This window comes from Ranitomeya variabilis, chromosome 1, assembly GCF_051348905.1.
Source record: "Ranitomeya variabilis isolate aRanVar5 chromosome 1, aRanVar5.hap1, whole genome shotgun sequence".
In the NCBI taxonomy this organism is placed as follows: domain Eukaryota; kingdom Metazoa; phylum Chordata; class Amphibia; order Anura; family Dendrobatidae; genus Ranitomeya; species Ranitomeya variabilis.
The window spans coordinates 850,000,198-850,013,193 of record NC_135232.1 but is presented as its reverse complement, the minus strand read 5'-3'; the positions used below and the strand labels follow the sequence as shown (position 1 = coordinate 850,013,193).

The following is a 12,996-nucleotide window of genomic DNA, read 5'->3' as shown; positions in this document are numbered from 1 at the left end:
GGCCACGCTGTCCTAAAACTGTTTTTGGTTTTGTCAAACATTTTTGGCCTGATACGGGCCTGCCAGATGAAAGCTGTTGTGATGTAGATGCCTGCTGCGGATCATCCTCCTCCGCTTCAGAGCTACTGCCAGCGGCACCCTGTTCCCCCAATGGCTGCCAATCTGGGTCAACAACTGGGTCATCTATCACCTCCTCTTCAATGTCATGTGCACCTTCCTCTGTGTCACCGCGTAAGGTGCTATAGCGTTCTGGATGGGGCACCATAGTCTCATCAGGGTCAGATTCTGGCTCAGTACACTGCAAGGGCAATGTAGTGATCTGAGTCAATGGAACAGCATAATAATCTAGCTGTGCCTCTGCATCTGTGCACTCCATGTCCGATTCATCTTGTAATGGGCTGTTAACTACTTTCCTTTCTAACCCTGGCACGGTATGTGTAAAGAGCTCCATGGAGTAAACTGTAGTGTCGCCTGCCGCATCCTTCACTTTTGCTTTGGGTGAAGGACACAAGGAAGTGACTTGTTCCTGACCGGGAGCATCCACTGACGACTCGCTGCTTTTATATTTCGAACTTTCTGAAGAGGAGGCGAAAGAGCTAGAGGCTGAGTCAGCAATGAAAGCCAAAACTTTTTCCTGCTGCTCCGGCTTTAAAAGCGGTTTTCCTACTCCCAGACAAGGGAGCCTTCGAGGCCTTGTGTAGCCAGACGATGACGCTGGCTCAACAACTCAAGCCTTAGGTGCTATTTTGCTTTTCCCACTACCACCAGATGCTCCACCACCACCACCATCATTACCAGCTGGCAATGACCGCCCACGGCCTCTTCCACCAGACTTCCTAATATTTTGGAAAATGTAACCAAACTAACAACAGTTATATGGTACTGTAAAACAAGGTAGAAGGTGTATATAAACTTGTTAAGAATTTAAATCTCCCTTTTTTGGGGGGGAGACTTCAGCAAAAAACAGGCCCGGTGTATTAGACTACACAATGTAAAAGGCAGAACGTGGCTTGCAGGTATACGACAAACAGAACTGACGTAGATCCACTTAGTGGCAATTTAAATCTCCCTTTTTTGGAGGGGAGACTGCAGCAAAAAACAGGCCCTGTGTATTAGACTATACAATGTAAGTGGCAGAACGTGGCTGGCAGATATACGACAAACAGAACTGATGTAGATCCACTTAGCGGCAATTTAAATCTTTGTTTTTTTGGGGGGAGACTGCAGCAAAAAAAAAGGCCATGTGTATTAGACTATTCAATGAAAGTAGCAGAACGTGGCTGGCAGATATACGACAAACAGAACTGACGTAGATCCGCTTAGTGACAATTTAAATCTCCCTTTTTTGGGGGGGAGACTGCAGCAAAAAACTGGCCCTATGTATTACACTACAAAAAGTAAAAGGCAGAACGTGGCTGGCAGATATATGACAAACAGAACTGATGTAGATCCACTTAGTGGCAATTTAAATCTCCCTTTTTTGGGGGGGAGACTGCAGCAAAAAAAAGGCCCTGTGTATTAGACTATACAATGTAAGTGGCAGAACGTGGCTGGCAGATGTACGACAAACAGAACTGACGTAGATCCACTTAGTGGCAATTTAAATCTCCCATTTTTGGGGGGGAGACTGCAGCAAAAAACAGGCCCTATGTATTACACTACACAATGTAAAAGGCAGAACGTGGCTGGCAGATATACGACAAACAGAACTGACGTAGATCCACTTAGTGGCAATTTAAATCTCCCTTTTTTGGGGGGGAGACTGCAGCAAAAAACAAGCCCTGTGTATTAGACTATACAATGTAAGTGGCAGAACGTGGCTGGAAGATATATCAAAAAATACAAGGACTGAACTACAATTTCAATCTCCCTACAATGATGTCTGGACAAGTATGGCAGCCAGCAATAAAAAGGACTGCTGCACACAAAAGTTTGGACAAATAAACAAGATAACTGTGCAGAAAGGAGCAACAGGATTTTTGCTTTTAAAAAAGCAGTTGGTTTGCACAGCGGCGTACAAACAGCAACGCAGCTATCAGGGAGCCTTATAAGCTACAGAGCTGATGCACAAAAATCTAGCCTCCACTGTCCCTGCAAAGAAAAGGTGGTGTTAGACAGTAGAAATCGCTACAGCACAAGCGGTTTGGGGGTTAATCTTCCCTCCCTAACGATATCCCTGCTTCTGATGAAGCTGCAGCAACCTCACCCTATGCTGAGATCGGCAGAAATAAGATGGCGGTCAGCGTGCAGGCCCTTTTATAGCCCCTGTGACGCCGCAGAAAGCAAGCCAATCACTGTCATGCCCTTCTCTAAGATGGTGGGGACCGAGACCTATGTCATCACGCTGCCCACACTCTGCGTCCTCCTTCATTAGCTGAAAAATGGCGCTGAAAGCGTCATACGAAACGCGACTTTGGCACAAAGATCACCGACCTCCTTATTGCTTTCAACTGTATTGGCATCTATCATGCCGATACAGATGAATGCAGGGCATGGAGGGCCATGCTGGTGCCGGACAGGCCCCCATTATTTACGGGTCCATAGTGGCCATGTGGTGTGCCGCTATTAGCACCACATCACTGGCTGGGGGCCCCTGTGGGAGTGGAGGCCCTCGGTAGCTGCCTAGTCTGCCAGCCCCTAACGCCGGCCCTGTCCAGCAGTTAAGTGTAAAACTATCCATAGCAAATAAAAAAGCCAAGAAGTCAGCACTGCCTATGGTTAGCACACAATACATATTAATTTCTAATTGTACTTTAAACTAAGACATTTAGCAAACAATTGATTAATTCTTTGAGCTACCCCGACATGTCACGGCATTCTCAGATGGGGCAGTCCTACTCTACGTTTTTATATACACTGTGCCATTACGGCCTCCTAAATGTATTAAAAGTAAGACTATATTAAATGCAAACGTACCTGAAGCATTTCTGAAACACTCCCATGGCACCAAAAGGGCAAGCAGATAAAGGCCGACCAGGTCCGGGCAAGACATCCGAACATTTCAGATCTGACCTCCACACTGCCAAACCAGCAACCATGGATGAAAGGTGAGACAGGCCCAGACACAGATGCATAATCAAGTAGAGCCTATTGGGGCGGGGAGGGCTGCTGCAAGTGTGTACAACAGCCTAGATCAATCCTGATAAAGACAGATAAAATGGCATGCATAACCAAGCGCGCACGGCAAAAGTGGGGGTCAGCCACAAACGTGCAGAACGTGGCTGGCAGATATACGACAAACAGAACTGATGTAGATCCACTTAGTGGCAATTTAAATCTCCCTTTTTTGGGGGGGAGACTGCAGCAAAAAAAGGCCCTGTGTATTAGACTACACAATGTAAGTGGCAGAACGTGGCTGGCAGATATATGACAAACAGAACTGACGTAGATCCGCTTAGAGGCAATTTAAATCTCCCTATTTTTATTCACAGATGCATAATCAAGTAGAGCCTATTGGGGCGGGGAGGGCTGCTGCAAGTGTGTACAACAGCCTAGATCAATCATGATAAAGACAGATAAAATGTCATGCATAACCAAGCGCGCACGGCAAAAGTGGGGGTCAGCCACAAACCAATATGAAATAAAAAAGCCAAGAAGCCAGTTCTGCCTATGGTTAGCACACAATACATAAAGTGTATATGCACATATTAATTTCTAACTGTACTTTAAACTGACTTTTTCTATCCATTCAACATTTTCATTGCCCCCCGACCTCCTTGTACAGTCTGCCGGAAAAATACTTTGATTTCCTATTGACTTCGACTATACTCATTACTCAAAACAAGCACTCAAGCATTAGAAATTGCTTGATTTGGATAACTTGCATCCGAGCATTTTAGTGCTTGCTCATCTCTACACACGCAAGGCACAACTTGGATGGCCAACAGAAAACCACATGGATAATGAAATCAGACCATCTCATGTGTATGTATTTTTAAGTGGACATGTGAAGGGGACCTAAGTTTGTAATCTCTTATTAACTGTAGTCCTACACATCAATTTTAAAATCTGCATGGTTTGAATTAGGAGACAATTAGTTGGAGGTAACAGAAATACAAGCCTGTCATTCTAGGACATGAGTTCACAGCCTGCGTCCAGGGACCACATGCCGCTCACAATATCATTAAAACCTCTAAATATTCTCCAAATCATGGCAACACATCTGATTTATAACTACAGGAGAATATCCTAATTATAGTGGCTTATTCTGCTGGTCAGTATAATTAAGACGATGATTAATTTAGAAATGCTTTTGATCCTTTAATAATTAAAAAAAAGTTGCAGCTGCAAATAAAGCAAGTATTCAGATTCAGGCTAGGGCTACATGTAGACTATGGTTATGACCGTCATTACACAGTTGAAGATCGCAATGCTACATTGTAATGTAAAGAATGTGTGTGTGATCACATTGAAACCCACAAATTGGTGACACTTAGGCTACTTTCACACTTCCGTCTTTTTGCCTCCGTCGCAATCCGTCGTTATGGCAAAAAAACGGATCCTGCAAATGTGCCCGCAGGATCCGTTTTTTTGCCATACACTTTAATGGATGACGGATTGCGACGGATGGCCACACGTCGCATCCGTCGTGCAACGGATGCGTCGTGTTTTAGCGGTCCGTCGTGACAAAAAAGTTCAATGTAACATTTTTTGGCCGTCGGATCCGCCATTTCCAACCGCGCATGCGCGGCCGGAACTCCGCCCTCTCCTCCCCGCTCATCACAATGGGCAGCGGATGCGTTGTAAAACTGCATCCATTGCCCACGTTGTGCTAAATTTAGCACCATGTCCGTCGGTACGTCGGGCCGACAGTTTGCGACGGCCCCGTACCGACGAATGTGTGAAAGTAGCCTTATATCCTAATAATAGTCTAATAGTGAAAATAGGAATTACTTTTTTTAAATTTCATTTTATTTTGTATACTTACTTTCCAATCTCATGCTGCTATCCAGTTCTGCTGACCAGGACCCTCACCGATCTCCTTGCTTACTTTTCTGACAGAGATCTTTTAATAGTTTTTCAGACTATAATGGGTCTTTTAATAAACAGAACAAAGTGGTTTAAAGCCATTTTAAAGTTTTGGCAATAACAATTCATTATATGTTTCATATGGCCCCCTCCGCATATTAATGGATAAACATTTGGAGGCTAGAGATGAGGAGATCATGTGAAATTTGAATTTATCAACTTGGCAGAATTCTCCCAAAAATAAGACTTACCACAAATTCAATACTGCAAAACTTGTAATTACCTGCAAAAGACTTGAATAACACTCAGAGGTCCCTGAGGACTGAATTGAACCCCTTTCGAAATTATAGTCGAATCTGTAAACCTTGTGTTAATAGAGCAGGGCGAGCTAGGCAGATTGATTTATAGTTTTGTGAGAAAAGATTTAATATAACCTGTTTTCATAGTTTATAGCATCCACTTTTTCTGGGATTTTTCATCCAGCGGGTGGTCCTTTCAGAGTTTGTATAAGTGTGCCTAAAGAGGTGGCTGTCAGTCACTGATAGGACTGCCCACTGGACCTAAAATCCTAGAAAGAGCAGAGGATTAAAGGATTAAAACAAGTCATACTGAATCTTTTCTCAGAAAACTATACATCAATCTCATCAGCTCCACCTGCTCTATAACATAGTGTCTGCAAATTGGACTGTATTTTTGTGGTCACAGGTTCTATTTAATGCAAACACAGCTTTAATATTCTCCAAGTGATTTCAACCTATCTGGCTAATGGAATAAGAATAGTAACTGTTGTAAGAAATAGAAAGAGAACATGCCCACAAATTGGGAATCCCCGTAACTAGTAAAAGGCATAAATTTTATTATCCAAAAAATACACAATTTGAACAGAACACAGCAACAACAGAGTTAAAAACATTTAAAAACAACATGAATGCATGTACTGGTCATGCCTTAATATAGAGGCAATGACAACCCACAAACAAAAAGATAGCAAAAAGATATAATGCGGCTCACAAAGAAAAAGGATTGCAATATTTTGCTAGAAATATCGATAGCATGGTCAAAAGAGCATATAACAACCATGCTTGCTCACTGTACCATATCAGGAATGGAAAAGGAGAGTTAAAGGTCCTTTTTCTAATAATAAATGAAAAAGAAAAAGGGATGGAAATCAAAATACTCAGACCAAAAGATGTGGGAATCCTAAAGTCCTGGATGGAGCCATGGTAGCAAAGAGGGGAGAGAGTGGGGGATAGAAACCCACGCGTATCGCCAAACTAGAAGCAGGTTCTTCAGGGAAAGTAACATGCTGTGTCCCAAAATTGTGATATATATATATATATATATATATATATATATATATATATATATATACAAAGATATCAATTAGTAAGTTAATCACCTGGAAGAGAAAGCCGACCGGCAAGAGAGCAGACAGAAAGCACATAGTAGCAGCCATCTTGTCAGTGTCAGTCTGTCGTCAATAGTCAATAATGTCAGTTGAAAGTCTAATCGCGCATGTGGAGAGAGTGCCGCATCGCGCATGTGCGGTAGTGTTGTGAATTGAGTCTAGCGGCACAGGCCCAAAATAAAGCCACAAAAGCGCGTGCACCGTCACCTAGCAACACCAGGATCAGGCAGAAAGTAAAATGCAGACACATAATGAATTTGTTTGCGCATGCGCAGTATATCTGCAAGTTTATCAACATAAATAGGGTGAGCCTGAGCGATTATATTGCGATTATTCATTGATATAGATAGACTGAATGATATATGAACTAAACATAGAAAGGTGGCACAGAAATTGCGCATATATATATATATATATATATATATAAAAAAATGACAACTATGGGGCTAGTATGCATCGGCAATGATTCCGATACATAGCACAAAAAGACCAAAGCAAAATTAAATTGATTAAATTAATTAAGAAGGGTAAAAAGTATGTGGAGACACAAATTAAATTAAATAAAACGAAAAAATGAAACAAAAAAAAAAAAGTGAAAAAATGTTGAAAAATTAATATACATATTTATATACAGTACATAAATCATAAAATTAATGAAAAAAAATAAAATATAAATATAAAAATATTAATAATGAAAATGAAAAAATAATAATGAAGAAATAAATAATGTATTAAAGTAAGATAACACAGAACCACGAGAATATTTTATAGCTATCACACTGTATAAAGCATACTGAACCTCTCTGCGCTTGCACAATTAGACTTTCAACTGACTTTATTGACTATTGACGACAGACGGACACTGATAAGATCGTTGCTACCATGTGATTTCTGTCTGCTCTCTTGCCGGCCGGCTATCTCTTCCTGGTATTTCTTACATGCTCATGGAGAACCCCGAATACATTACTTAGTGGTGCCCTCTAACTCTTCCTCATTCAAGATTAGTAACTGATAGCAACCAATATCCTATTTAACAGCATTGCACCTTCAGACTTTTTAGGCTACTTAAACTGTAAAATGATTCCAAAAATTATCTATTTGGGGGGCAGAAGCCTGCCTTGTTAATGATTATACACAGAAAAAACAATGGTTTTTCCACATAGTATGTTGTAAAAATTCTTCATATTTAGGTAGCATTAAGAGATTTTTTGCTTTACATAATAAAGAAGTAATAGCTCTTCAATAGCTGTAAAAAAAAAGGTACCTTTATTTAAAGAGAAGGAACAAGTGAGCTGTTTTAACCCCTTAACGACTGTCGATACGCCTTTTAACGGCAGCAGTTAAGGGTACTTATTCCTCATCGCCACTTTTAAAAGGCGCTGAGAAATAAGTGTACAGCGCCCACCAGCATCGGAAATTCTCCGGGGTCTCAGCTACCGAGAATAGCTAAGACTCCAGAGAACATGATTCTGGTCGGATTTTACCTTCCCGAGTCTTGATATCGCTGTTATTTTCCAAATAATGGCGATCGCAAAAAAAAAGATTTTCCATTCATTTCTCTCTCCTCTGGTATGATCTAGCATACCAGAGCAGAGATAAATGGGGTCACCTGAGATCCCCCCTGGTACCTCCAGCATCCCTGGACCTTCCAGCTCCTTCCCCCAGCACTCAGTGTAATTTTCTTGGTAGAAAATGGCGGAAACATGCGCAGTGCGCCCGTCGAGATCTGCTGGCCGGCACCTGGCAACAATAGATTTTTCCTATTGGTTCATTTTGATCATTGTGATAGATCCTATCACAGTGATCAAAATAAAAAAAAAAGTAAATCAACCCCCCCTTTGTCACTGCCTTAGTTAGGTAAAAATAATAAAATTTTAAAAAAGTATTTTCTCCATTCTTTGCAGTTAGGGTTGGGGCTAGGGTTAGGCTTAGATCTAGGATTAGGGTTGGGGCTAGGGTAGGGCTAGGGTTAGGTTTGGGGTTAGAGCTAGGGTTAGGGATGGGGGTTACAGCTAAGGTTAGGGTTAGAGCTAGGATTAGGGTTGAGCTAGGGTTACAGTTGTGGTGTTGTTGTTAAGGTGGTGTTGGGGTTAGGGTTGTGTTGGGATATGTTGGTGTTGGAGTAAGGGTTAGGGTTGTGTTGTTGTTAGGGTGGTGGTGGGGTTAGGGTTGTGTTGGGGCTAGGGTTGGAGTTAGGGCTGTTAGGGTTGGAGTTAGAACTGGGAGGTTTCCACTGTTTAAGTACATCAGGGTGCCTCCAAACGCGACATGGCACCCGCCATTTATTCCAGCCAATTTAAATATTGTTGGAAAAATGAGAAATCACTGGTCAACTTTTAACCTTTATAACGTCCTAACAAAAAAAAAGTTCCAAAATTGTGCTGATGTAAATTTCACCTGTGTGATATGTTATTTATTAACTATTTTGTGTGACATATTTCTCTGATTTAATGGTAGAAAAACTAAAAGTTTGAAAATTGCTAAATTTTCAAATTTGTTGACAAATTTTCATTTTTTTCATAAATAAGCGCAAGTCATTTTGAAGAAATTTTACCACTAACAGGACATACAATATGTCATGAAAAAAACATGTTAAGAATCACTGGGATATGTTGAAGTGTTCCAGAGCTAAAACTTCTTAAACCGACAGTGGTCGGAATTGTAAAAATTGGCTTGGTCATTAAGATCAAAATTGGCTTGGTCATTAACCCCTTTCTGACCTCAGACGGGATAGTACGTCCGAGGTCAGAATCCCCGCTTTAATGCGGGCTCCAGCGGTGAGCCCGCATCAAAGTCGGGACATGTCAGCTGTTTTGAACAGCTGACATGTGCCCGCAATAGCGGCGGGTGAAATCGAGATTCACCCACCGCTATTAACTAGTTAAATGCTGCTGTCAAACGCTGACAGCGGCATTTAACCGGCGCTTCCAGGCCATCGGGCCGGAAATGAGCGCATCGCCAACCCCCGTCACATGATCGGGGATCAGCGATGCTTCTGCATAGTAACCATAGAGGTCCTTGAGACCTCTATGGTTACTGATGCCGGTTTGCTGTGAGCGCCACCCTGTGGTCGGCACTCATAGCAAGCCTGCAATTCAGCTACATAGCAGCGATCTGATGATCGCTGCTATGTAGCTGAGCCGATCCAGTTGTGCCAGCTTCTAGCCTCCCATGGAGGCTATTGAAGCATGGCAAAAGTAAAAAAAATGTGAAAAAAATTAAAAAATATATAAAAGTTGAAATCACCCTCCTTTCGCTCCATTCAAAATAAAACAATAAAAAAAAAATCAAACCTACACATATTTGGTGTTGCCGCGTTCAGAATCGCCCGATCTATCAAATAAAAAAAGCATTAACCTGATCGCTAAACAGCGTTGTGAGAAAAAAATTTGGAACTCCAGAATTACCTTTTTTTGGTCGCCGCGACATTGCATTAAAATGCAATAACAGGCGATCAAAAGAACGTATCTGCACAGATGTGGTGTCAATAAAAACATCAGCTTGGAACGCAAAAAATAAGCCTTCAACCGACCCCAGATCACAAAAAATGGAGGCTCTACGGGTATCAGAAAATGGCGCAATTTTTTGTTTTTTTAAGCAAAGTTTGGAATTTTTTTTCACCACTTAGGTAAAAGAGAACCTTGACATGTTTGGTGTCTATGAACTCGTAATGACCTGAAGAATCATAATGGTAGGTCAGTTTTAGCATTTAGTGAATCTAGCAAAAAAGCCAAACAAAAGTGTGGGATTGCACTTTTTTTGCAATTTCACCGCACTTGGAATTTTTTTCCCGTTTTCTAGTACATGACATGGTAAAACCAATGGTGTCGTTCAAAAGTACAACTTGTTTCGCAAAAAATAAGCCCTCAAATGGCCGTATTGACCGAAAAATAAAATAGTTATGGCTCTGGGAAAGAGGGGAGTGAAAAACGAACATGGAAAAACGGAAAATCCCAAGGTCATGAAGGGGTTAAAGGGTTAAAAGTGAAAAAGAATTGGCTTCTGAACAAAACTATTCTTTTTTGGGATACACAACAGGTTTGCTATTCTTAACATGATTAAACAACTACTGGGGATTTTTATTTAATAATCCAATTTTTTTTAGGGAACAGGTGAGGAAACAATGGCTTATGAACAAGCCTTTCAAAAAATTTGCCTTATTTTTGGAGCTGTTTCCTTTTTGTGCACCATCAAGGCAGTACGCTTCCCAGCAGCAGCACACTATAGTTATAAAACAGTGGTCAGCTAGGAAATGTGTGGCTGGTATGGCTGTGCAGTGGCAGGGCCAGAAGCCACACGATAGAAAAATAGGATGGAGTGGAGCATGCAGAGAGATAAAAGCCACCAGCCTACTTAATTACTTAATTCCCTCTGTCACAGTACACTGGAGACTGGTCATGACAGCACGCTTATACTAAGCTTGTCCACTTCCTGTCACTGTTCTAATCTACTGAGCCAGAAATACCGGTGATTGCAGTACAGGGTATCTGTTGGAGGAAGGACATAGTGCAGGTATGGCTGAACTTGGCCGTTCAGAAGGTGAGTTTGCTGATGTGCATAAGGTTGATGCAGCAGGAAATAAAACTTACAGTTTACTATTTCAATTATACTGGAACTGTTGCACTGCATTGGTTATTTGTTGTAGCTGTAGTGCTGACACATGAGGGGAAGTGCTGCCCCAATAAATCATTCTAAGTTATGTATCGATAATATATGTTTTCCCTCATGAGCATAGCCCTCAAAATAACACTTCCTAAGTCTGATCCATGTTATCTTGGTTACTGCAAATGCATAGGAACTCAGCGATGGAGATAACAGTAATTATAAAGAAGTATTGAGTGCACGCTGCTCGCAGGGTAAGGGTTGACAGTGCTGCTTGACAAGGAAGAAGTACCGCTCTGAGAATTCACCAGCTCACTGATTTGCTAGCACTTGGGCCCCTAAATGTGAGTATACCCAAGGCAGCCAACATACCCACACTGCGCCCAACTAGCTATACCTCTGTGCTGCCTAATGCTGCGCAGTACTGCGATACTCTTGAGCATCACTCTACCTCCAGCACGAGTCTCTGAAAGAGGGCATTCTTAAAGAATGGAAAAAGATCATGGATCATGGAGATCATGCAAAATAGTAGTTTTTGAGGGGGTGTGTATTTATGCTTACATCATCCAATTAGAGTAAAACTGAAGGTTTTGCAATTAAAGATATATTACTCACCTTACTTTCATGGGTTAAAAAATGTTTAATGAAACTCAGTTTTCTCAAAATTTGGGAAATTGTGTTCAGTGAGATATTGATCAAAATGTTACTTCTCATTAATTCTGGTTGATCACTGTGTTTATGTATGTATACATGTATATATATATATATATATATATATATATATATATATATATATATATATATATATTCGCAATATACCATAAATGTAATAACTGAGCAGTCCTTATATGCATATATACAGTACTGTTTAAACTTTTTAAGCAGGTGTGAAACAAAATGCTGCCAAGTATGCTTTCTAAAATTGTATGTATGTAAAAATTGCATATGCTTTTGTATACTTTTTTTTCCTTTTCTATCTATTCATCCTCATTACAGTCATTACGGGTACTGAACAGATAACACTGTTGTTTCTTTCATTAGCCAGACTATTGAGTTATATTTAAATTTAGGAATCCTTAAAAATTCATTTTTTTCTATATTTTAGGAACGTGGTTTGCGGTCAGTTTTAAAGATTGGAGAAACAAGAAGAGCTTTGGGAGCAGGAGTAATAGAGCCATGATGGATAATACATCAGTGCTCCTCTCAGAAATGTTGTTGCTGCACAATTTATTATATAACTAATTCCAAATAAAATGTGTTCAGTTCCTTCTGAGTTCATTTGGCTTCATTAGTTCTATGCAGTAGGAAGTTTTGATGGATGAAAAATACATCTTTCTTTGCAGAAAACCCCTCTCGTTTACAATAATAATTGCTATCTTTCAATCATTGGTAGCCCTGGGAATAGTATTATCTGACATCGTTATTTATCACTTTGACCAAAAGTAGAGAGCTGTCCTTTTTCTTACTCCTCTTGGATTTATAATTAGGGAGAAAGCCTCCATAGTCTTCAAAGCAAATGGACCTGAACAAAGCTGCAGGCAACAGAGTATAGACATAAGTGAGCACATCTACCTTAATAAATCTCCAATAAAAGAGCTGATGAAAAAAATCTCCAACTTTCTGCTTGATGTAATCATTCCATTAAGATCTGACCTGCATTTTAGATTATAGCTTTAGAATTTTATGCAAAGATATTTTCAGTGAAAGAAGCCATTTACGCTGTAGAGGTGGTAAATCCATGTCAGGTAGATAAGCGCAAAGTAGAAATCTTGCCCTCTAATAGCATAGGCAAACTAAGTTTTATTAGAAAACAGGAAATATGAAAACAATTACTGACCCAATACTGAGTGTGTAAGATGAAAGATAAAGGTACATCTGCCTAATTCTACATTGTACAGTTGTGTGAAAAAGTGTTTGCCCCTTCATGATTTCCTATTCTTTTATACATTTGTCACTCTTAAATGTTTCACATCACCAAACAAATTTAAATATTAGGCAAAAGATAACATAAGTAAACG

The 12,996-nt window shown here is 40.5% G+C and overlaps 1 protein-coding gene across 1 annotated transcript in view; it reads left to right on the top strand.

Annotated features, from left to right (window-relative positions):
- Nucleotides 1-12,244, top strand: part of GC (GC vitamin D binding protein) — a 319,641-nt gene extending 307,397 nt beyond the window's left edge. The window contains exon 13 of the mRNA XM_077276816.1: nucleotides 12,084-12,244. The gene's annotated coding sequence lies outside the window, so the exon portion shown is untranslated. The remainder of the gene's footprint in view (nucleotides 1-12,083) is intronic.
- Nucleotides 12,245-12,996: the final 752 nt, after the last annotated feature.